Source organism: Vulpes vulpes, chromosome 7 (assembly GCF_048418805.1).
Source record: "Vulpes vulpes isolate BD-2025 chromosome 7, VulVul3, whole genome shotgun sequence".
NCBI lineage: Eukaryota > Metazoa > Chordata > Mammalia > Carnivora > Canidae > Vulpes > Vulpes vulpes.
The window spans coordinates 43,064,000-43,089,647 of NC_132786.1; the positions used below are offsets into that span (position 1 = coordinate 43,064,000).

At 35.8% G+C, this 25,648-nt stretch overlaps 1 pseudogene; it reads left to right on the forward strand.

Moving 5' to 3' along the window:
• The first annotated feature begins 6,201 nt into the window (after window positions 1–6,201).
• The window catches only part of LOC112908935 (synaptotagmin-17-like), a 42,288-nt pseudogene continuing 22,841 nt past the window's right edge, over window positions 6,202–25,648 (forward strand).

Sequence of the window (25,648 nt, forward strand, 5' to 3'; positions counted from 1 at the left end):
ATTGATTTTTTCCCCTATTTTTAAAGTCTCTCATTTATTTCCTCTCTGATCTTTATTATTTCCTCCTTTTACTAATTTTGGGCTTTGTTTGTTCTTCTTTTTAAACTTCCTTTAAGCGTAAACATACATTGTTTATTTGGGATGTCTGTTTCTTGAGATAGGTCTATATCACTATGCATTTCCCTCCTAAAACTGCTTTTGCTGTCTCTCCTCGAGTTTGGAATATTGTATTTTATTTTGTCTCCAGGTATTTTTTTATTCTGTCTTTGATTTCTGTGTTGACCTATCGATTGTTTAGTAGCATGTTACTTAGTTTCCGTATGCTTGTGGGGTTTTTTTCAGTTTTTATTGTAATTGATTTTTAGTTTTATTTTATACTGTTGTGATTGGAAATGATGCCTGGTATAATTTCAATCTTCTTGAATTTACTGCTGCTTGATTTGTGCCTACAAATAATCTAGCTCACAAAATGTTCTATATACACTTGAAAAGAATGTGTATTTTTTAATGAAATGCTCTGTTTATATCTATGAAGTCTATCTGGTCTAAGGAGTTATTTAAGGCTAAAGTTTACTTATTGACTTTTTTGCTCTGGATAATCTATCTATTGATGTAAATATGGCATTCAAGTCCCCTACTATGATTATATTACTGTCAATTTCTTTCTTTAGGTCTGTACATATTTGCACTGTACATTTAGGTGCCCTTGTTTTGGGTGCATAAATATTTACAAATGTTGCAGCTTTACCTGGATTGACCTCTTATCGTTAGGTAATATCTTTCTTTATCCCTTGTAATAGTATTTGTGTTTAAGTCTATTTTTTTCTGTTATAAATAAAGCTACCCTAGCTTTCTTTTCATTTCTGTTTGCATGGAATATTTTTTCATCCCTTCACTTTCAGTCTGTGACTTTAGATCTGAAATGAGTCTTTTGTAGGCTGCATATAGATGGATCTTGCCTTTTTTATCCATCTAAATACTGTGTCTTTTGATAGGATAATATAGCCCATTTACACTTAAAGTACTTTTTGATAGGTATATTCTTATTGTCATTTTGTTGTTTTCTGGGAATTTTTGTATTTATTCTCTGTTCCTTTCTTTTTTGGTCTCTTCACTTGTGTTTTGATAGTTTTCATTAGTGTTATGTTTGGGCTCCATACTTTTTATTTCTTGTGTGTGTGTCTATTGTGGGTTTTTAGTTTGTGGTTATCAAGACATTAATATATTGACATATATTTTAAGTGTTAGTTGCTTAAGTTTGATCACATTTTAAAAACACTACATTTTTACTCCTCCTATTTTTTTAACATCATATTTGACATTTTTATTTTGTATATCTCTTAAATACTTTCGGTAGTTATAGTTGATTTTACTATTTTGTATTTTAACCTTCATGTTAGCTTTTAAATGGCTGATCAAATGTCTTTACTATATGTTTGCCTTTACCAGTGAGATTTTTTTCTGTCATGTATTTTCTTATTTCTAGTATGACCTTTTCTTTTCTGCTTAAAAACAACCCTTTAACATAACTTATAAGGTGGTGATGAACTCCTTTAGTTTTTGCTTCTCTGGGAAACTATCTCTTCTTCAGTTCTGAATAATCACCTTGCTGAATACAGTATTCTTGGTTATAAGTTTTCTCTTTTCAGCAATTTTCCCCCTTTTTTTATTTTAATTCCAGAGTAGTTAACATGCAGTATTATCTTAGTTTTGGGTGTACAATACAGTGATTCAACAATTCCATATATTACTCAGTGCTAATCCTCCTTTCAACACTTTAAATATATCCCACCATTTCTGTCTAACCTGCAAATTTGTGCTGAAAAATCAGCTGACAGTCCTATGAGGTTTCCTTTGTATATGACTATTTGTTTTCTCTTGCTGTCTTTAAAATTCTCTCTTTATTCTTAACTTTTGTCATTTCCATTTTACTATGCCTTGATGTGGATCTCTTTAGGTTCATCTTATTTGGGACTCTCTGTGCTTCCTGAACCTGTACGTCTGTTTCCTTGCCTGGATTAGGAAAGTTTTCAGCCATTATTTCTTCAAATACATTTTCTACCCTTTTCTTTCTCTCTTCTCCCTCTGGGACTCCTGTGATGTGAATGTTAGTACAATTGATATTGTCCTAAAGTCCCTTTCACTACCCTCATATTTTTAAATTCTCTTTATTAAAATAAATAAATAATTAATTAATTATCTTTATTTTTTGCTCTTCTGATAGGGTGGTATCCACTGTCCTATCATCCAGATCCCTGATCCACTTTTCTATATCATCTAATTGGCTGTTGACTCACTCCATTGTATTTTTCATTGTAGTTATTGTATTATTCAGCTTTTATTGATGATTTCTTATATTTTTTAACTCATTGTTAATGTTCTCACTGTGTTGTTCCATTCTTCTCCCAATTTTGGTCAGTATATTTATGACCATTACTTTGAACTCTTCTACAAATAGTTTGCTTATCTCCACTTCATTAGAGCTTTTTCTCTATGGTTTTATCTTATTTTGTTTAGGACACATTTTTCTGTCTCTTCATTTTGCTTGACTTTCTATGTTTTCTTTCTATGAATAGGTAGCGACAGCTACCTCTCTCAGTCTCAAGGGAGTCACTTTGTATAGGAGTGTACCCTATGTAGACCAAATGTGCCTGGCTCCTTTGTGGGATAGGTAGAACTGGAGTGACAAGAGTTGGATAATCTCAGTTTGCCAGGGCCACCTAGGTGGAACAAGTGGGACTGGCACAGACACAGGTGTTGTGACTGCCTTGATGGGACTGCTCAGCTACAGCAGGTGTGGGCTGGGGTCACCCTGGCAGGATAGTTGGAGCTGCATCAGGCACAGGTCTTGGAGCACATTGCACTGGGGCTACCTTGGTAGGATAGCTGTACCCAGGGCAGTCCAGGGAGTCTAAGAGCATACAGTACTGGGGTCACCTCAGTGAAATTGCAGCAGCTAGGATATGCACCAGGGTGAAATATGCCAGAGTCACCTTGGGGGAAAGCATAAGCTGATGTGGGCTAGGTGGCTGGAGCTTCTAGGGTGGCCATAGCAGATTGGCTAGAGCAACTGTATCCTGCTCCTACCACACTATCAAGGTGGAAAGGCAATGTAGAATAGTGTTAACGAGAATCTACAATCCTGGAAGGAATTCCAGCACTTCTCCACCTGTTTGGCAGACACTCTAGTGTTAGTAAGTAGATTTTCTTCACTCATAGTCTAGTTGCTCTCTAAACCACTATTTTTCCACTGTGTCCCAATGTGAACAAATCTACATGCAGGCCCCTCAGTAATATCATCTCCCACTATAGATTGCAGTGTTGGGAGTAGTGTCCCTATTGTTACCATGTCTGTCTTTTCCTTTTGTATATGGTCTCTCTTTTGTTTCCTGTGCAGAAGCTGTTGGTTTAGGCTTTGGTTCTTCTTCAAGAGGCATTTCTATATATCTAGGTGTGGATTCAGTGTGTCCATGAGAAGAAGTGTGTTCAGGGTCTCCATATGCTACTATCTTGAACCCTGTTCCCTAAGAGATATTAAAGGTAGGTCTTCAAATAAAATTTCTTTTTTCTTTCAGTTGATGTTAGAAGAAACTGTAGAAGAAATGTTCAGTGTTATTTTTTAGTTACTTCTAGTATCTAGGAAAGGTGCTTACTAGATAATAGAGCATCAACAGGATAAAATGATTGCCTGTCAAAAGCCTGTGTTATTTGCCATAGCTATTCCAAGACTTTAGAGTAGTTTTATCTGTCTGGATTTACAAATTACAGATTCTCAATCTTGTTCAAGTAATTCTGCTTCTAACCACCATTTCCATAAAACACAAGCTCGGGCAAACACTAAAAATCCCTTTGGGTCAGAGGCCTTCAATTCTAAAGTCCTTAACCTCTTGAGATTATTTCTTAGAATCCACATCTGAAATAAGGAGGTATTTTCTTTGTCAAGCAGTGTTAGTACCTTGAGGGCTACTTGCTATTTCAAAGATTTAATTCCCCTTCATATTTAAACATGAAGAAAAACATTGGCACTAAAAGTGCTTTTCTTATAGTAAAGTTTCATGTTGGCATAAAAATACTTTGATTTGCTTAAGTCATTTAATAATTCTAAATCAAAATATATTCATAATGTATAGGGTTGGGGTTTTTTTACTTAAAAATGAAGCTAATCCTGATTTATCCTAAATATGATTTGATGACATTTAGAGACTTTAAAATGTATATTTGTGTTTGTGAAATTTGCCTGCTATTTTCATAGAGGATTCAAATGTCTGATTTAAAACCAAAATATTGCAAAGGAGTGAATCAAAGCTAAAGATCTTTTTAATTGTTTCTGTGAAAACCTTAGGCTCTTAAAAAATTAAAATATATTCAAAGTACATTTTCTGTCATGTAAAAGCTTTCATAAATGAAGCAGGAATCTAGACATACATGCCCTCCTGTCAGAACTACTGGGGACTACAATGGGGCAAGAAAATTATCCTCATGATAAACACCCCAATTCTCTCTCTATGGATTCACCTTAAGAAACTGGCAAAATTTGTTCTCCCCTATCCTATTCTATTTATTGACTTTTAATATCTTCCTGCTGATTAACCTCTTTTCTCCCTTGCTGCCCCCAAACTACCTCCTGTCATTCAAAACAAATTTCTGGAGCAAAGGAAGATGCTTTTTATTAGACATCTACACCCCCATGACTGAAACCTCTCTCCCCAATTCTACTCCCTCTGGACTCTATGGAACAAAGAGTTAATACCTATTCATAGCATGTCTCCTGTTCTGGTTTCTCAATGCATTAGATCTTCCATTTACCAGTTAGAATTTAGTATCTCTCAAAAATAATCAGAAATAACTTTAGTCATAATCATTTCAGGACTTTTGGTCAATGGCTAGGATGAGAGAGTACTTGGAGCATAGTGACAGCTGCCTCATCAGCCCTGTGTAATGCTTTCCTTCCCTTTTATTCAACTCCTTCCTCCTTGCCGCCACCACCAATAAACCTCCAGAGAATTTTCTCCATGGATTTATGACAATAACTGTTCTGATAAAAAGGTCAAGAATCAGTTAATCAGCAAGCTAACAGCACCAATATGTTCCTTACAATGTGCTAGGCATCTTGGGAATATAAAAAGAAGTCAAAGCTCATAGTGGTTGTAAAACAAGAATCCTAATCCCTGATAACAACTAGAGAACAAAATAAGCCAACAGGCTCCTCTAGGGGTACTTGTAATAAAGGCTGAAGGGGTTATAGAAAAGAAGCATTCTACAGAGAGTTTGGCACCTGAGGAAATATAGGAGGCCATGGGACTTGCTCAAACCTTCAAAAGGTAAAGTTTTTTGGATGTATAGTTAGCAAGTGGCCCTACCAGAGTAGTCAGAGATTAAATGTTTGATTTTTAAAGCTAGAATAATAACAAAAAAAATTTCACAGTAAAAATAAGTTGGGCCAATCCCCCTGAAATCACTGGGGTTAACATTCTCTTAGAGACATGGTACACAGTGAGTAGTTTCAACAGTCTTGGGAAAATGGTCTGAATAATATGTGAGTTTTGAGAATTTTTGAAAGCTATGCCATACCTAGAGAGATGGTTACAGAGGAGGAAGAGCAAACAGACGTTCTAGTTCTAGGGAGCTTTAGACACTTATAATATGCCCCAAACACTTCTTCTGGAGCTAGTCCTATTCATTGCCCAATTCCAAAGTCAATTCCACAAACTGCATGACTTAAAACCATAGAAATGTAGTCTCTCACAGTTCTGGAGGCTAGAAATCCAAAATCAGTGTGTCAGCAGGATTGGTTCCTTCTGAGAGTTCAGAGAATCTATTTTATGCTTCTTTCCCTGTTTCTGGCAGTTATTGGCAATTCCTGGCAATCTTCAATTCATAGAAGCATCACTCCAATCTCTGCCTCTGTCATCTCATGATTATCTTCCCCCTAGGCTTCTCCATGTCTTCATATGACACTCTCCTTTCTGTGTTTTTCTCCCCTCTTCTTGGAAGGACATTAGTCATGTTAAAGTAGGTTAGCCCTACTCCAGTATGACCTCAATGACCCTGTAATGATCTGCAATGACCCTATTTCCAAAATAAGATCACATTGTGAAGTACTGAGGATTAAATCTTCAACATATCTCTTTGGAAAACACAATTCAACTTACAACAAGATATAATTCAAAAAATGTCATTAACTCAGACCTTCTAGGCACAATGGCCCTTCAACTAAGTGTGACCATGGGAAATCACCCTTCCAAAAAGAACCAAGTAAAGATAGCAGCTGGAGCAGAGAAATCCATTATTGCTATAGTGTAGACATGAACTCTGTGGATAGATTTGTGGTATAGTTAGGTCCTTCATATTCCTATAGCCTCCATCTTTGGCCAGAAAGATTCACTTGTTACAGTATGCTCATATGCAATTAATGATTCTGTGGTCACATCCATCATCATCTTTTTAAATCAGAGTAGTCCAAACTCCTTTACCTCCTGCATTTGAAATGGAAAAAAGATATAAAAATCTTAAACATAAGGATTCTGGGCACTTTAACTTGGAATCCACTTTTCAATGATGAGCTACTCTATTGTGGCAGATTGATCACACTAGTGCCAATTTTTTAAAGATTTTATTTATTCATGAGAGACATAGGCAGAGGGAGAAGCCGGCTCCCCACAGTTTGGGACTCAGTCCCAGGATTCCGGGATCATACCCTGAACCAAAGGCAGACGTTCAACCACTAAGCCACCCAGGCATCCCACTAGTGCCAAATTTTTCATGTTTTTCTGCATATTTGCCCTTTTGTATATACTCTGACTCCTAGCTTGTTCAGAGTCACTTGCTTAGGCCAATGGGATATTAGTAAGTTGATCTTTCAAGTAAAGATCTGAAAAGAAATCCTTGCACATTTCTTCCCTTTCTCTCTCCATTTTGTGCCTCTGCCTTTCCCCTGATAACATGCCAACATGCCCAGGTTAAGTTGCTAGAATGTAATACATGTTAAGCAAAACCCAGTCAGTTGTCTTAAGTGGAAACCTAGACAATAGAGAGAGCCTAGCCAACATCAGCCCACTGACTGTGCCAACACATAGTTAACCAAAGATACAAGGATAAACTGCTAAGCTTTGTTTCAGCAAAAGCAACTTACCTATAAATTTGAAAGAAATAATAAATGTTTATTGATTTCATATACTAAATTTTGTGTATCTTTGATATATAGTATTATAGTGGCAACGGATAATTGATACATGCAACAATCAATGCTCCTCTACCAACCCTGACTTCTGTAACTATGGAATATAGTCAGCATCCATGCCTCAAACAAAACTCATGTCATTTTGATTCAAGTGTTCATATTAAGAAGGTTGCATTTTGGGAGAGGATAGACTCTTTCATATTTCTTAAAAAGATTAAATCTTTCTGTAACCCTAGTGCTTTGCTGAGTCCCTAGAACAAATCAGGTTCTCAGCAAATATTTTTGGATTAGTTACTAAATGATTTTTCCATGGAGCATATCATAAGGAGATCAAAACTGCAAAAGAACAACTGTGGTGTCTTATACATCTTATGTTTCCCAATTTTGTAATTACAGTTATGACTGTGTGGTAATAACTCAATAAATAGTACTTACTGATTTCTTAATTGATTGATGAGACTCAGCCACTATCAATTACCCTTGAGGAATGAACCAAGAAACAAAATTAAACTTCATTAAGAAATATTTCATTTGGCCCATAAGAAGACTTCTGTGACTTTCAAGGTTCCTAACCACTAGGAAAGGATATTGTATTGCTTCTCTGGAGAATGGATGACTCTTACGTGACTTGCAGAGACTACTTTTCTCTATGGGATGTGTAATATAATCCATAGTCATTGCACAGGCTGGTTATTCTTCATTACCCTTTCTGTTTTCTTGATCCTATATTTACATGTCAGCTTCAAGCTTTTAAGACAAAAAGGGCATCCCAAATTATATGCTATTTTATTTAATAAAGTATTTTAAGAAAAGTGTCCCAGATATAAGAGAGTAGTAGTTTATAAAATAATACTAAAATTAAAATATTGACAAGAGCCCAAGAGCCATCTATTTCTTAACATTGAGGAGACTTCATACTATGCAAGTGCTGTACTTGGAAATGGACAAGGTATAAGCTCTGATTTCCACACGTGAAGAGAGAAAAACAGGCAAGCAACTAATTATGGCAACATGATGCTATAAGAGATATGTATATGATTCAAAAAAAGAGGGAATGACTAATTCTTCATGGAAAATAGGAAGTGCTTCAGAGTAGCGTCAACACTGGAACTGAAAATAAGCAAAAATTCATCAACTAGAGAAGGAGAAGAACATCTAGGCACAGAAAACAGATTATGCATAGTCAAAATGAGTACTTCGGGCTAATGCTACAGTGGACTAAATAAGGTCAAGTGTCAGATGAGGCTAGAACATAAATTTGGGTTCTAACCAGCAAAATTATGTATGTTCAGCTAAGTATGTGATGGCAAGCCACTGCAGGATTTTTATTCAATTAGGACTCAAAACTCTTTCACCAGGGAATAATGTAAAGAATTAGTTGAGGACACCCTGGTGGCTCAGTTAATTAAGACTCTAGTTTTAATTCGGCTCTAGTTTTCAGCTCAGGTTGTGATCTCAGGGTCATGAGATCAAGCCCTGTGTGGGCTCTGAACTCAGCAGGAATTCTGCTTGAGACTCTCTCCCTCTCCATCTGCCCCTTCTACCATTCACACATGCTCTCTTTCTCTCTAAAATAAATAAATGAAATCGAGAAGAAGAAGAAAGGAAGAAAGAAGAAGAAGAAGAAGAAGAAGAAGAAGAAGAAGAAGAAGAAGAAGAAGAAGAAGAAGAAGAAGAAGAAGGAAGAGTTAGAGTAAATTTGCACCAAGGAAATATTACTACACATTCACAGTGAAATGCTAAGCAGCCTTGATCTGAAAGCTATGCTCCAAGATCCTAAAAGACATGGCATGCACAATTGGTGAGATGTTCCCTGAGGGAGCCAGCTGTAACATTTTAAGGAACAGTTAAGGTTCCTTATTAGTGTTGGCTTATGGTTAAGTTGTTTTACTGCTAAATAAGGCTGGTCTTTTTCTTCTATTCTCAGTATGGAGCTATCTTAATGAAGTCCAGGAAAAGGGAGAAAATATAGAAACCTGCCCATATTAATAAGCTGTGTGAAGGTTCTTAACAACATTGCAGAACTAATTATTAAAACTCTAGAAGGCTGGGTAACTGACATTTTATAACACTTAAAAAGTAAAGCTTTCCAGGTATCTGTTCCATTAGATAAATAGGTATGAGAATTTCGTATTTAATAAAAAAGATAGAAGCACCACATGTTTCATGTTGAAGAAAAAGAAATCATCTGTAACAAGTAAGTGCAATAAGTCAACTAGTCAACAGTAGTCACTGAGAACCTACTATGAAATTCATCACTAAATGTATTGGGGTCTCCTGTGATTTGGTCAGCTCCTGTGGTAGTCTATTAGCAACAGGCACCTAGTTTGTCTCTCCTGTTATTAAGATAGGTAGTATTCATATCTGAACAGACCGAGAAATGTCAACAAAAAACACTTTCTGAATGCACATTTTCCAACTTATATTATACGAGTTTACAAACAAAATCCTTTTCATCTGCCAAAAGTCCTAAAAGTTTTAGGTCTTTACAAGTATTTACTTCAAGCAGTACTTCTCAAATTACTGCTGCGTGTGAAACGTTTATTTTACAAAGCTGTCATTAATCACACAGGGCTGTCAAGAAACACTATTAATAGATAGCAAAGAGGAGAAATTAGTAGTCAGAAGATTTTTGTGTCAGAAAATAAAAATTGATAAAACTGGCCCCAAAAGGCAATGAGAAAAATGTAAAAGAGCAGGAAAGGAAGGGGTATAATGAGGGAAGTCAATAAGGTTAAGAATAAGAGGTCACTACTGTTTCTCTCAATATCTAAGAGTTAAAATTAGGAACAAAATGTTAAAAATGTTTTCAGTTAAATTTCATCTGGGCATCATAAGACAAAAGGATTATGCATTTCTCATTTTCCAAACATTCCTTTTGAAGTCTCTCTGTCAAGAAGTCTATTTTATCTCATCCCAGTGAACAAGAGATTGAAGGTAATGGTAAGAAAGGAGAAAAACTTTCTGTCCCATGATAAAAGATTTGGCATAAAGACACTGAAAATACTTTCAACAATTATTGAGTGTCACAGCAGCTGATAGAGAAGATTGAGCTATTGCATTATCTTAGCTGTTTGCATAACTCTTCTTTAAAAAGATATTTATTTATTTAAGAGAGAGAGCATGGTGTTGGGAGGGGGCAGGTTGTGGAGCAGAGGGAGGGAGAGAGAGAAGTGAACTTCACTCTGAGCACAGAGCCTAACGCAGGGGCCAACTCAGGGCTGGTTTCCTGACCCTGAGATCATGACCTGAGCCAAAATCAAGAGTCAAGTGCTTACTTGACTGAGCCTCCCAGGTGCCCCTATATAACTTTTGCTGCACTAAATGCCTAAAAGGACAGTGTGGATTTTGTGTATCTTATATCTAAAGTCAGTTATCTTCTAATTTTTAGTCTTTGCTTTTATGAGGAGATATCAATCATAATATTTTAGAATGTTTATTCATAAACTTAGGCAATATTTTTTAAACACATATGGTACCAAATTTTGTGTGGTAAACCTATGAAAAAGAAAGAGCAATCCAATTCTCCTGACAAAAAATTTCCAGTCTAGAGGTATATGTATGAAAGAATGCAAAGCAATGGAAGCAATGAACTCACATAAACGTCAATGCCAAAGATGTTTATTCCATATAATTAGAATATAGAGTATTAGGAAGAAGACTAGAATATCTGTACAAACTTATACAATTTGACTTGTGTATATGATAAGCATCAGTTGCTCCACTTGTAAAATGAGGATATGTGTTTAATATCATATCTTTGTCAGCCCATTGTTTTTGGAAAGTAAAAGTAAGAAGATTATTTAATACAATGCATCATATTGAAAACATCAAAATCATTTCTATTTTACAGAATATTTGTACCGTCTTTTATAAACCCATCAACTTGTATATCTCAAATTGTTCCACATATTCAATTAAAATCACCAGGTAAAGGTCAATATATTTCAAAGGATTCATTCAAAATATACACACTTTAAGTATTCATTTTTTAACAAATAATAAAGTGTAGCTGTGGATAGCATATAATCAGTATTTTAATTTTTTAATGTAATGTTACAAAAGATAACATTTTAACCAATCTTATATGTACTTAGTGGAATATTGTGCTGGCCTTTGAAGATTCACCTTTGAAAAGTTATATTTTAGTCATAAAATAGTTGACTTTTATAAAGGTCACATTAAGTAAAAGTCATGCAGAATCTGCTTCTGTATCAAACAAAACCTCCTCTGGCCTCATTTTCCCCACCTACTATCACCCATTTGCTGCTCCCCTTTCCTACAAAATTCCTCAAAATTTTATAACTTCTCTATTTACTTCATTTCTTTCTGTTCTCTCTCAGATCATATCCAATCAGGCTTCTTTTCCACATTTCTAAGCAGTGCTTCTGTCAGTATTACCATTGATATAATTTAATAGCAGGTTTTATTTTTTTAATTTATTTTTTAAAGATTTTTATTTATTTATTCATGAGAGACACAGAAACGGAGAGGCAGAGACATAGGCAGAGGGAGAAGCAGGCTTCATGCAGGGAGCCCGATGTGGGACCCAATCCAGGGACTCCAGGATCATGATCTGAGCCAAAGGCAGACGCGCTCAACCACTGAGCCACCCAGGCATCCCTATTAGCAGATTTGAAAAATGAGATTCACTCTCTCTTCACTAATACACTTTCTTCACTTGGACTAACACTACTCTCCTTTGTTTTTACCTTGTAGGTCACTGGTTCTTGGCCTTTTGTGCAAATGCCCACTCTACTCCCTGGCACCCTAACTTTGGAGGGGCCAAGGACTCAGTCATATCTTCTCCTCTTCTTTCATGCACAGTCTCTTGGTAATTTCATCTAGTCTCTTTGGTTTAATACCCTTTATACACAAATGGCTCTAATTTTTATTAATCTCCTACCAAGATTTCTGTTTTGAACTCTAGACTTATATATCCAACTGCTCACTCAACATCTCTGCTAGAATATGGCATAGCCAGATCTAAATTAATGTGTCCAAAACTAAACCACTGGTTCTGGCCCCCTTTCCCAAAGTATTCCATTTATAATTTTCCCTATCATACTTGATGGGAATTCTATCCTTTCAGTTGCTCAAGCTAAAATTCTTAATCATCTTCATTAAGATGATTACGACTGATCCAATCAGTCATAAAATTTTTATGGCCTTCAAAACATATGTGGAATAAATAACTCACGCCACTATCTGCATTGTTCCCTTTATGGTTAGAGCCATCATCAGCATTTAGCTGGATTACCCCCCAATAACCTTCAAAGTAGTTTTACTGCTTTTAACATTGACTCCTCTGCAGCCTATTCTCAACTGCAGCCAGAGTGATCCTTTAAAGACACAAGTTAGATCTTGTCACTCCTCTGCCTTTCCAGTATCCTCCCATCTTAGTCAAAGAAAAAGCCAAGGTCCTCTAGGTGGTTCATGGGACCTACCATGTCTGATACTTCATTATCTTTCCAAAGGAATTTCTACTACTTTTTATTTATCTACAAAGAAGGCATGAAGCACTGGCCATATTAAGGCCATTATCCTAGATATTCTTTCTGGCTGCGATATACTTTCAGATATGCTAATTGTCAACTATTCTACTTTCTTTGCTCCATGTCTTTGTTCAACTATCACCTGCTCAAAGAAGCATCCTCAATCATCTTATTTAAAATAGCAACCTGTACTCCCAATCTCCTTCATGCCATTCTGTTTTTTACTACTTAATGCCATCTAACAAATGATAAAATTTATTTATTACATTATTTGTCATTTTCTCTATTTCACAACTAGAATGAAAGCTCCACACAAATGGGAATTTTTGTCAGTCGTGTGCATTCATGTGACACTGAACAAAGAACAGAGCATGTACTGAACACCACAGGTGCCTATTCATTACACACATGCATGAATGAAATAGAGCTGAAAGAAAAAGAGAAAAAGATAAGTATGTCATTTGAGACCCTCAATCATGGGCATATAGGGCATTATGATAGGGTGACATATGCTCAGATTTATATTATTTAAATTTTTCTGATTTAGTATAACTAATTTGACTATTTTTTCTTATAATTAAACATATAATTATTTGTCAAATGCATCTTGAACTTAATTTGTTCTTCTTTTCCTTTTTAAAGACCATTTTCCCCTCTTTCCTAGGAACATCCTACTAACACATCTACTAATTATATTTATTACTTACCCTGTGTTTCAAAGGATATTGTGCTTTAACTGTCTCTGGATTCTTTTCTATTTCCTCATTCTAATGTACCTCTTTCCTTTACTTCTACTCTGTTAAAATACTTGTTTTTCTGAATTTTGCTAAGTGAATTCAAACTATAACCAATTAACTATATAAGATAGTATTTTTTTATGTGCTAACTACATTAGTATTGTGTTACTATTATTTTTTTCACATGAATTTATGATACAAACTAGTAAAGAGACAATGTCCTCAGCAAGTCTTTTGGCCTATTCTCTTCTATTACTCTATTTTTTTCCCTTTGACTCAATAGCACACTGTCTCAATTTCTATCATCATTTTATAAAGGTCTTTTTATCAAGTAGAGAGTTTATTACTTTCCTGTTCTTTAAGAGTGTCTTTTCTAAAGTTGGCTTTTTGTATTTCTATTTTATTTTATTTTATTTTTTAAAGATTGTAAAGAGAGAGAGTATGTGAATGGGGAGAGGGCAGAGAGAGGGAGAGAGAAAATCTTAGGCACAGAGCCTGACACAGGACTTGATCTAATGACCCTGAGATCATGACCTAAGCTGAAATCAAAAGTCAGACACTCAACCAACTGAGCCAGCCAGGCACCCCTGTATTCATTTCCATTTTAAAATCAGCTTGTTAATAACACATACACAAATACACATGAATGTATATACATGCCATCACCTATAATACACATATACTAATATGTACATTTATATACATATATATTTGTATAAAGGTATACATATATATATATATACATGGATTTGCTTTGCTAATATTTTTGCATTTATAATCATGAGAGAGATTAGTCTGTAATTATCCTTTCTTGAAATGTTCTTAAAGAAATTTTTTAAAGATTATTCTTGCTAACTTGAAGATGAATCAGATTATGTACTCTCCTTTTCTACTTCAAGATCAGCCTTGGGTTCCCTGGGTGGCACAGCGGTTTGGTGCCTGCCTTTGGCCCAGGGCGCGATCCTGGAGACCAGGGATCGAATCCCATGTCGGGCTCCCGGTGCATGGAGCCTGCTTCTGCCTCTGCCTGTGTCTCTGCCTCTCTCTCTCTCTCTCTCTCTCTGACTATCATAAATTAAAAAAAAAAAGTAAAAAAAAAAAGATCAGCCTTACTTCTAGGGTATTCACACTAGCCTTTCCCCTATATGGTGGGTTCTGCAAGTGTCATAAATTCATTGGCTTCTTTGGGAATCAGCAATGTACTGTACAAGGGAAAAGTATATATAAATTCTAAATTTGTTTCTTTCAATTTCCATCTTCTGGATTTTGGTCTAATAATTTTGCAATTCCTTGTTAGCTCTCAATGTTTGTTAAATTTTACTCAGTTTTTCCAGTTGTTTTAAGCAGGAAAGTAAGTCAGAAATGGCTATTCACCATTGTTAGAAGTATAAGTCCCTATCAGATAAAGGGCAAATATCCAAGATCTATAAAGAACTTACCAAACTCAGCACCCAAAAAAAACAAAAAATCCAGCCAAGAAATGGGCAGAAAACATGAACAGAAATTTCTCCAAAGAAGATCTACACAAGCACATGCAAAAATATTCCACATCACTTGCTATCAGGAAGTACAAATCAAAACCACAATGAAATACCACTTTACACTGAGAATGGCTAAAATTAACAAGACAGGAAACAATAAACTTTGGCAAGGATGTGGAAAAAGAGGAACCCTCTTGCACTATTGGTGGGAATGCAAGCTGGTGCAGCCACTCTGGAAAACAATGTGGAGGTTCCTCAAGAAGCTAAAAATAGAGCTACCCTATGACCCAGCAATTGCACTACTGGGGATTTACCCCAAAGATACAGATGTAGTGAAACAACAGGACACCTGAATCCCGACGTTCATAGCAGCCAATGTCCACAATAACCAAACTGGAAGGAGCCTTGATGTCTTTCAACACATGAATGGAAAAAGCAGATGTGGTGTGTATATATACAATGGAATATTAGTCATCAGAAAGGATGAATACCTACCATTTACATTGATCTAGATGGAACTGAAGGGTATTATGTTAAGTGAAATAAATCAATCAGAGAAAGATAATTATCACATGGTTTCACTCATATGTGGAAATACGTAATAGTGGAAAAGACCATAAGGGAAAGGGGAGGAACTGAGGAAAAATTAGAGAGGAAGACAAACCATGAGACTCCTAACTCTGGAAAACAAACAAAGGGTTGCAGAAAGGGGGGGGGGTACCTGGGTGACAGGCATTAAGGAGGGTACATAACATGATGAGTCCTGGGTGTTACATGTTAGCAAATGGAATTTAAATTCTAAAAAAAGGAAGTTTAAGTCCTTCTAAGGGTTCACTCCTGACCCTCGTAAAGGAGTAGGGTAGGCTTCTCCAAGTGAAAAGACAAGTCAGAGATTTACCTTTGCCCTCTTTCTTAAAAAGTACACCTAAGGATAATTTTATGAGCTCCATAGCCTTTCTTGCCCCTTCAAGCCCTTATAACAAAAGAAGGACAAGTCCCCATTCATAGAGCTTAGTATTCCTGTTGGGAGAAGATGAGATCATTCCTATTGTCTAGATCTTCTTACTGGCCCCCAGATGTTTCTGGGAATTTCATTTTTCTCTTTCTGTCTTCACCTTTTATATAATCAAAGAAGGCAGTCATTGGTAGCTCTAGAATTAAATCATCCTACCTTATCAACTCTAGCACATGAAAGGATTTTTCTCCTTTCCCAGGATTTGTTTATTAACCTCAAAATAGAACATTACAAACCAAATCTTGACTATTTCTAAAGAAAGGGAGAAAAAAATGATATCCTACCCACAAAACCAATAGGAAATGAAATAAATGTGATTTTCCCAATGAATGTTAATGGGCAACAATAGGGCCATCTGCCCATTGTAACTATCTGTATACCCAGGCCTACAATGTTCAGCCTTAGGGATGCAAGCTGAATAAAAATTCATTAGCACACGCCTCCATTACTAGCTTTAGGGATTGAATAGACATGTACAAAATAATTGTCTCAGTGATGCTGCTATAACAAAGGTGTTAAAAATATGCTATTTCCTTAGGGGTAGAAGTGCTCGATTAAGTTAGGCTTGTGGAGGTCAAAAAACTATCTTCCAGAAATAGGTAAAAAATGAGATCTTATTAGGAATAAGTAAACTTTGCTAAGGTAGGCAAAGAAATAGCATGGTTAAAATAAAAGATCATCTCCTGCTAGTGAGGAAATGGGGGATTAAGTGGAGTAGTAAAGTTTTAATTTGCAATAAAAAATCTAGAGAAAAAGAAAGCAGCAAAAAAAAAAAAAAAAAAAAAAACTACTAAGCAGTATTTATTCAGTGCCCAGTTGAGGTTGGGAACTAAATTGGTCATGGTACACAAATTTGTCATTTGTCATGTCACACAACCTTCATAGTTGTGTGATTTTGTTTTCCTTAGGAATGCTTTAGCAGCATCTATTTAGGATTGGTAGCAACAAACGGATATACAGCAAGGTAAAATTTCCTCACAGAACAGGGGCCATAATCCTAGGACAAAAATTAGGGGAAGATTTCTGGACTGAAAGAAAAGGAGATTTTGTGAATTGGGTGGGAATTAGAAGATGCAGAAGGCAAGAGAGATGATTATTCAAGTAGAGTCTGTTAGTTGGAAAACTCATCCCTCAGGCACAATGGGAAGACCTTGGGAAAAGAGATGTTTTTGTGTAAATTCATAGTGCTGAGTCTGAGCTTTTAGTGCACCAATTTCAAGGGTCTCTGTGCTGAAGGCTCATGGACCAGAACCAAAGATTATATTGTTCTCTACCTTTTACTCAGAAAAATTTCTAATAGCCTTGTTTTTATGGCTAGAAATTTCTATGCCAGTTAACACAGCCTATGAAAAGATAGGGGTTGTGCGAGACTGCCTGATTGCCTATACCTTCTGACAAATATCAGCAACTTATTCTACATCACAACTCAATTAAAATATGCAAATATATTCATTTCAATACTTAAAGTACTCATTCTTACACATTCCAGCCATATAGAAATTATCAACTCCTCCAGCATGTTCTCTCCTGTGATAATTCTATCCTCTCAAGGATGTGTGCCTCATCTAAGTGGTCAGTTCTGGTTGTTATGTGTTCAGAGTGAAAACACTGGAATTTTTGTTTTGTAATTCTCTAGAAATTTCCTCCTAATGATGACAAACAGAATAAGGATAAATACAGGTAGCCCAATCACACTGCCATCATCCTTATCATGGCAGTAAACTTCACTGAAACTTTTAGACTATGAATGATTTCTGATTTCTTTTTTAAATAATTGTTATAGCAGTTTTAAGGTTCACAGCAAAACAGAGCAGAAAATACAGAGAATTCCCATATATCCCTGGCACCCCCAAAACACGACTTCCTTATACTATTAATACAGCCCCCACCAGAGTGGTGCATCTGTTACAACTGATAACATACACTGACACACCATTATCACCCAGAATTCACGTGTTTTACATTAGAGTTCGTTCACTCTTGGTGCTGTACCTTCTATGAGTTTGTACAGATCTGTAGTGACATGTATCATCACTGTAGTATCGTACACAATGGTTTCACTGCCCTAAAAATCCTTTGCTTTTGGACTATTCATCCCTTACTCCCCACATAATTCCTTGAAATCATTGATCTTTTTCTATCTCCATATTTACCTTCTCTAAAATGTCATATAGTTGGAATCATACAATCGCTAGCCTTTTCGAGTTAGTTTCTTTCACATAGTAATATTCATTTAACTTTTCTCCATAAAATTTCAGAACTTGTTAGATTATTTCTTTTTAGAGATGACTAATATTCCATTGTCTGCATATAACACAGTTTATCTATTCATCTACTGAAGAACATCTTGTTTGCCTACAAGTTTTGGCAGTTATGAATAAAGCTTCAAAAACATCCTTGTGCATGGTTTTTTTGTGGACATAAGTTTTCAAGTCTTTTGAATAAATACCAAGGAGCAATCATATGGTAAGAATATGTTTAGTTTTATTTTTTATTTTTTTTTAATTTTTATTTATTTATGATAGTCACACAGAGAGCGAGAGAGAGGCAGAGACACAGGCAGAGGGAGAAGCAGGCTCCATGCACCGGGAGCCTGATGTGGGATTCGATCCTGGGTCTCCAGGATCGCACCCTGGGCCAAAGGCAGGCGCCAAACCGCTGCGCCACCCAGGGATCCCTAGTTTTATTTTTTTAATAAACTGTCAAACTTTCTTGCAAAGTAGCTGTACCATTTTGCATTCCCACCAACAGTGAACATTGTTGCCCAACATTCTCAACAGTATTTGGTATTAACAGTGTATTTGATTTTGGCCATTCCAGTAGATGTGCAGTGATATCGCATTGTTGTCTTAATTTGCAAATTTCTAGTGACATACGATGTCAAACATCTTTTCATAAACTTACTTGCCATATGTGTATCATCTTTGGTGAAGGTATCTGTTCAAAATTTTGCCCATTTTTTAGTCAGATCGCTCATTTTCTTATTGTTGGATTTTATGAGTACTTTGCATATTTTGGATAACAGTCCTTTGTCAGATGTGTCTTCTTCAAATATTTTCTCCCATCAGTGGTTTATCTTATTCTTTTAACATTATCTTTTGCAGGGCAGAAAATTTTAATTTTAATGAAGTCCAATTTACCATTTTTTAATAGATCATGTCTTTGTGGTTCTAATTGTTTTGTTATCTCTTAAGAAACTTATGACCTACAGAGTGAGATGCCTATTTTATTATTATCTTCTTGTCTTTATTCTCATTTTTTTTCCTCTGTGTTCTGAGAATTTGTGTGTTTTGTCTTTTCATTAATTCCTTTTTTTTTTTCTGAATCACATCTTCTATTCATCTGCCTCACTCTATACAACTATACCTATGTTTTCATTGAGAAGTTTCATGGAAAATAATTTTTTAAATGATCTTGAAAACAAAGTTGAAGCATTTTGTGAATATACCTTAAATTATATATTTAAAAGGGGTAAATGTCTTGAATCTCTAGCAGGAGCCCTTCTACTGATTATGAAAGCTTTTTTCATGCCTATTTTCACTTCGCTTTGTTTATTCATCCTTCTTTAGAAGTCTCCATGCTGGGGATCCCTGGGTGGCTCAGTGATTTAGCGCCTGCCTTTGGCCCAGGGTGTGATCCTGGAGTGTCAGGACTGAGTCCCGTGTCAGGCTCCTGGCATGGAGCCTGCTTCTCCCTCTGCCTGTGTCTCTGCCTCTCTCTCTCTCTCTCTTTCTCTCTCTCTCTCTCTCTCTCATGAATAAATATATAAATAAATCTTTTAAAAAAGAGAGAGAGAAGTCTCCATGCTGATCCAGAGCTGTCTTACAGTCAGGCAAGAATTAAATTACTTAAAATCAAGATAAGCATTGCTTTATTCAAAATCTGAATTTTTCCTAAAGGACACATCAGGTCTTAATTTAAGGGAGGGAAAAAGAAAAAGAAAAATCTGACAGTATATCATTTAAAAGAGTAGAAAGGAAAATGAAACATTAATCATTGGCAGAGCCATGATCATGAGTTATTACATCGCTACATAAGTATAGCCAGTCCCCTTAGAGAAGAATCCATCGTTATGACTGGTCTATCTTCTTTAGAAGTAGCTCACTCTTAATGTGCCTGCCACAATGCCCTTGTTCACAGAGGTATGTGATAGTGAAATGGAAATCTTTGATTAGCTCCTGAACTCCCTGTGGGCTTCCATCTCTTAGGAAAACACAATTTTTAGTTCTCAGACAAAAGAGTTGTCTACAGGATTCTAGGTATCTGTCTCCCTCTTTCCAGGGCAGGGAATGAATGAAGAACATTCTTTTTCTCTCAGGAAGATAAATATACAGTGGTCCTCAATTTTGCTTTTTCACACAGTTTCATCCACAATACATTTAGCAGATACACTTCAGATTTCTGATAGGCACATGATACTCATTCTCTTTTTAATTTCCAATCTATATTTTACCTACTTCTAAATATTTTGTCTATTTTATGATATATTTTGTAATTCCTGTGCTGGCACCACCATCTTGTCATCAAATCTAGATTTAAGTATTTTTTTATCTATGTAAAGCTACAAGCTTCTTCCACAGGAAAGACAGTGAGTATACTTTTAGATTCTAAATAAGAAAATTGTAGAAAGATATTTGTGAATAACAAGTCCAAATGAGAAGCAGATGCATGAAAAATAAAATACAGTGTTCTGCAAAAATGCAGAGTTAAAAATGAGAAACTGAGAAGAAAGATAATTTAAGATGATTGACTATACATATGAAACCCTTAGAGGTTAAAAGACTTAGGAAGGGTTCAAGTCAAAACCATGGACCACTGCTAATTTCAGTGGAGGAATTTATTATACTGGCAGAAGTTTCCACTAGAAGCCCATTACGTGTGTTCTTATGAGCCAAACAAGAAATGGCTTTCCTCTTTAAGGGCCAATACTAGTAATTTTCATTGAAACTGGATGATGAAAGCAAGAAAAATTAGAGCAAAGAACAGCAACAACAAGATTTAGGGATCAGAAAAGTGTGCTAGCCTAAAACAGAGTTATCCCATGGATCTGCATTTATAATTTACTGCAATTGATTCTGATTAGGGTGGGTTCACTTGAATTTCTTCATAACATAGTTTCAACTCAAGTTGTTTATTTTGAGTCCAAGACACAGAATGGTTACAGTGACAAAAGAAAAGAAAAGCAATAGAGAGAAGTTTGGACTTACTTTTTTTGTTGACTAAAGAACTCTCCTATTTAATACCTTTGGATGATACCAGTAGAATGTCATCATAATTCACATTAAATATTCTTGAATACTAGAAAACCTATCCACGTTGCCTTCCAATCATTCCTCATAGCTTTTATTTTATTACTTTTTCATCAAATTTAGAGACCTTTTCTGAATCCTTTCTCAATACTCCAAACTTTTAAATTGTGTAGACAAAACTGTACACATATCCTGGCCAATCCTTGCTAAATACACTGGGAAGACTACCTCTCAAATGTAAATGAAATTACTATCAAAATGAGGGTGAAGGCACAAATTTAAATATCAAAAACTAATTTAACTGAAGGAGAAGTGTCCTTTATGAATGGAAAAGAAACAGTATTCAGTGATCTGTGAAACAATTAAGAATAGCTATGTTCCATTAGAACATGGAGAAATATATTCTCTCAAAGGAAAACAAGAAAAATAAATAACAAATTTTTAATAACCCTCATTTTAGGGTCACCTAGGTGGCTCAGTTAAGCATCCAACTCTTGATATCAGTTCAACTCATGATCTCAGGTTCCAGAGATAAAGCCCCCCACTTCACCCCCAATAGACTCCACACCTAGGGTAGAGCCTGCTTAGGATTCTCTCTCTCCCTCTGCCCCCACTCCTGCTCACAGTCTATCTCTCTCAAACAAACAAAAAAAATTTTTTAAACTCATTTTAAAGCAAGGAATTAAATGAAAATTGGTAGAATAGTCTTCATCTACTGTTCAGATGAATGCAAAACAATATTTAAAAATGCCCCGTTTAAGTTAGATAGCTAGTATTTAAGTTGAAAAAAAGATTGAAAGTCTTTCAACTCAAAAGTTGAGAATAAAAACCGCTTCAAGATTATTAATACTTAATTTAGCATATACTATTGGATTTTACATAAAAATAAGCTAAGAATGATTTTTAAAATTTATGTAAGCACTTTTCTTATATTGGACATACTTCTTTGATAATAACATTAGGTTTTATCATTTTTAAATTTTTATAACTTATATAAGACTCTAATGTACACAAAGTCATATAATTACTTTCAGTGTTAAGATTCTGTGCTGTTTTATAAAGCTGTTTTCATTTCCAAAGAAATTCCCTAGAGGGTGGTTTTTTTTAAAAGATTTTATTTATTTATTCACGGGGAGACAGAAGAGAGAGAAGCAGAGACATAGGCAGAAGGAGAAGCAGGCTCCATGCAGGGAGCCCAATGTGGGACTTGATCCCGGGACTCCAGGATCACGCCCTGGGCCTAAGGCAGGCACTAAACAGCTGAGCCACACAGGCGTCCTGAGGAAGGTAATTTTTAAGGGATTACTGCTTTTTTGTTTTGATTAAAGCATGCTGACACTATATTATATTAGTTTCAGGTGCACAATATAGTGACTCGATATTTATATACATCATAAAATGATCTCCATAAGTCTAGTTTCAATGTGGCATAATACATGGTTTTTACAATGTTATTGACTGTATTCCCTAGGTTGTACATTAAATCCCTGTTTCTTATTTATTTTATAACTTGAAGATTGTAGATTAAATCCCTTCACCTATTTCTTCAATCTGCCCACGACTCTTCCCTCTGGCAAACAAATGTTTGCTCTCTGTATGTATCTGTTAGTCTGTTTCTGTTTTGTTTTATTTTTTAGATTCCACCCATAGGTAGAGTTATATGGTATTTGTCTTTTTTTGTCTGATTTATTTCATTTACCATAATATCCTCTAGGTCTATCTATGTTGCTGCAAATGGCAAGAGTTCATTCCTTTTATGACTAGATAATGTTCCATTGAATATATATATGTATATATATATTCAATGGATATATATTATATATATATGTGCCACATCTTTTTTTTTCCTAATTATTTACCGATGGACATTTAGGTTGCTTCCATGTCTTGGCTATTGTGAATAATGTGATGGACAAAGCGGTGTATATCTTTCCAAATTAATGTTTTCATTTTCTTCAGATAAATATCTAAGAGCAAATTGCTGGATCATATGGCACTTATATTTTAATTTTTTTAATTTTTCAAGTTTTTATTTAAATTCTACCTCGTTAACTTATAATATTAGTTTATTAGTTTAAGGAATATTAGTTTAATATTAGTGATATTAGTTTATTAGTTTAAGGAATAGAATTCAGTGATTCATCACTTACATATGACACCCAGTCCTCATCACAAGTGCACTTCTTTCTTTTTTTTTTTTTAAGATTTTATTTATTTAAACACAAGATACACAGAGAAGCAGAGGGAGAAGCAGACTTCCCACAGGGAGCCCAGTGCAGGACTCCATCCCAAGACCCTGTGATTCACAATATGAGCCAAAGGTAGATGCTCAACCACTGAGCCACACAGGCACCCCCACAAGTGCCCTTCTTAATCCCCATTACCCATCTTGCCCATCACTCCCCACACATCTCCTCTCCAGCAGCCCTCAGTTTGTTCTCTATAGTTAAGAGTCTCTTTTACAGTTTCACTCTCTTTTTTACCCCTATAGTCACCTGTTTTGTTTCTTAAATTCCACATATGAGTGAAATCATATGGTATCTGTCTTTCTCTGACTGACTTATTTTGCTTAGCATAATATTCTCTAGCTCCATCCATCTCATTGTGAATGGCAAGATTTCATTTTTTATGATAAGTAATATTCCATCATATATATATATTTATTTATATTTGTATATATACCACATCTTCCTCATCCTTTCTTCAGTCAATGGACATTTGACCTCTTTCCATAATTTGGCTGTTGCTGATAATGCCACTATAAACATTGGGGTGCATGTGCCCCTTTGAATCTGTATTTTTCTGTCCTTTAGGTAATTACCTAGTAGAGCAATTGCTAGGTTGTAGGATAGTTCAATTTTAACTTTTTGTGGAAGCTCCTTGCTGTTTTCCAGAGTAGCTGCACTAGACTGCATTCCCACCAACAGTGTAAAAGGGTTTCCCTTTTTCTGTATCCTTGCCAAGATCTGTTATTTCCTGTGTTGCTAATTTCAACCATTCTGAAAGAGATGGTATGGTATCTCATTGTTTTGATTTGTATTTCTCTGATGATGAGTGGTATTGTGCATCTTTTCAGGTGTCTATTAGCCATCTGCATATCTTTTCTGGAAAAATGTCTATCCATGCCTTCTGTCCATTTCTTAACTGGACTATTTGTTTCTTGGGTGTTTAGTTTGATAAGTCCTTATAGATTTTGGATACTAACCCTTTATCAGCTATGTAATTCGCAAATATCTTCTCCCATTCTTCAGGCTGCATTTTAGTTTTATTGATTGTTTCCTTCGTTGTGCAGAAGCTTTTTATGTTGACTAAGCCACAATAGTTCATTTTTGCTTTTGTTTCCCTTACCTTTAGAGATGTCTGGTAAGAAGCTGCTATGGCTGAGGTCAAAGAAGTTGCTGCCTATGTTCTCCTCTAGGATTTTTTTTAAGATTTATTTATCTATTCATGAGAGACACAGAGAGGGAGAGAAGCAGAGACACAGGCAGAGGGAGAAGCAGGCTCCATGCAAGGAGCCTGATGTGGGACTCGATCCTGGGACTCCAGGATCATGCCCTGGGCCGAAGGCAGATGCTCAACCGCTGAGCCACCCAGGCGTCCCTCCTCCTCTAGGATTTTGATGGTTTCCTGTCTCACATTTAGGTCTTTCATTCACTCTGAATTAATTTTTGCGTGTGGTATAAGAAAGTGGTCCAGTTTCATTTTTCTGCATGTTACTGTCCAATTTTCCCAGCACCATTTTTTGAAGAGACTGTTGTTTTTCCATTGGATATTCTCTCCTGTTTTGTCAAAAATTAGTTGACCATGTAGTTGTGAGACCATTTCTGGGTTTTCTATTCTGTTCCATTGATCTATGTGTCTGGTTTTGTGCCTGTGCCATACAATCTTGATGAGTACAGCTTTGTAATATAAATTGAAGCCTAGAATTGTGATGCCACCAGCTTTGCTTATCTTTTTCAATATTGCTTTGGCTATTTGGGGTCTTTTCTGGTTCCATACAAATTTTAAGATTGTTCTAGCTCTGTGAAAAATGCTGGTGGTATTTTAATAGGGATTGCATTAGATGTTTAGATTGCCTCGGGTAGTATTGATACTTTAACAATATTTGTTCTTCTAATCCATGAGTATGGAATGTTTTTCTATTTCATTAGGTCATCTTCAACTTCTTTTTTTTTTTTTTTTTTTTTTAAGCAAGTGGCAGACATGATTTTGTGTGATTTCCAGGCCTCTGCTTATTTTTTTTATTTTTTATTTTTTTTAAACATTTTTTTAAATCTTTATTTATTTATGATAGTCACAGAGAGAGAGAGAGAGGCAGAGACACAGGCAGAGGGAGAAGCAGGCTCCATGCACCGGGAGCCCGACGTGGGATTCGATCCCGGGTCTCCAGGATCACGCCCCGGGCCAAAGGCAGGCGCCAAACCGCTGCGCCACCCAGGGATCCCTCTTCAACTTCTTTCATAAGTGTTCCATAGTTTTCAGAGTATAGAT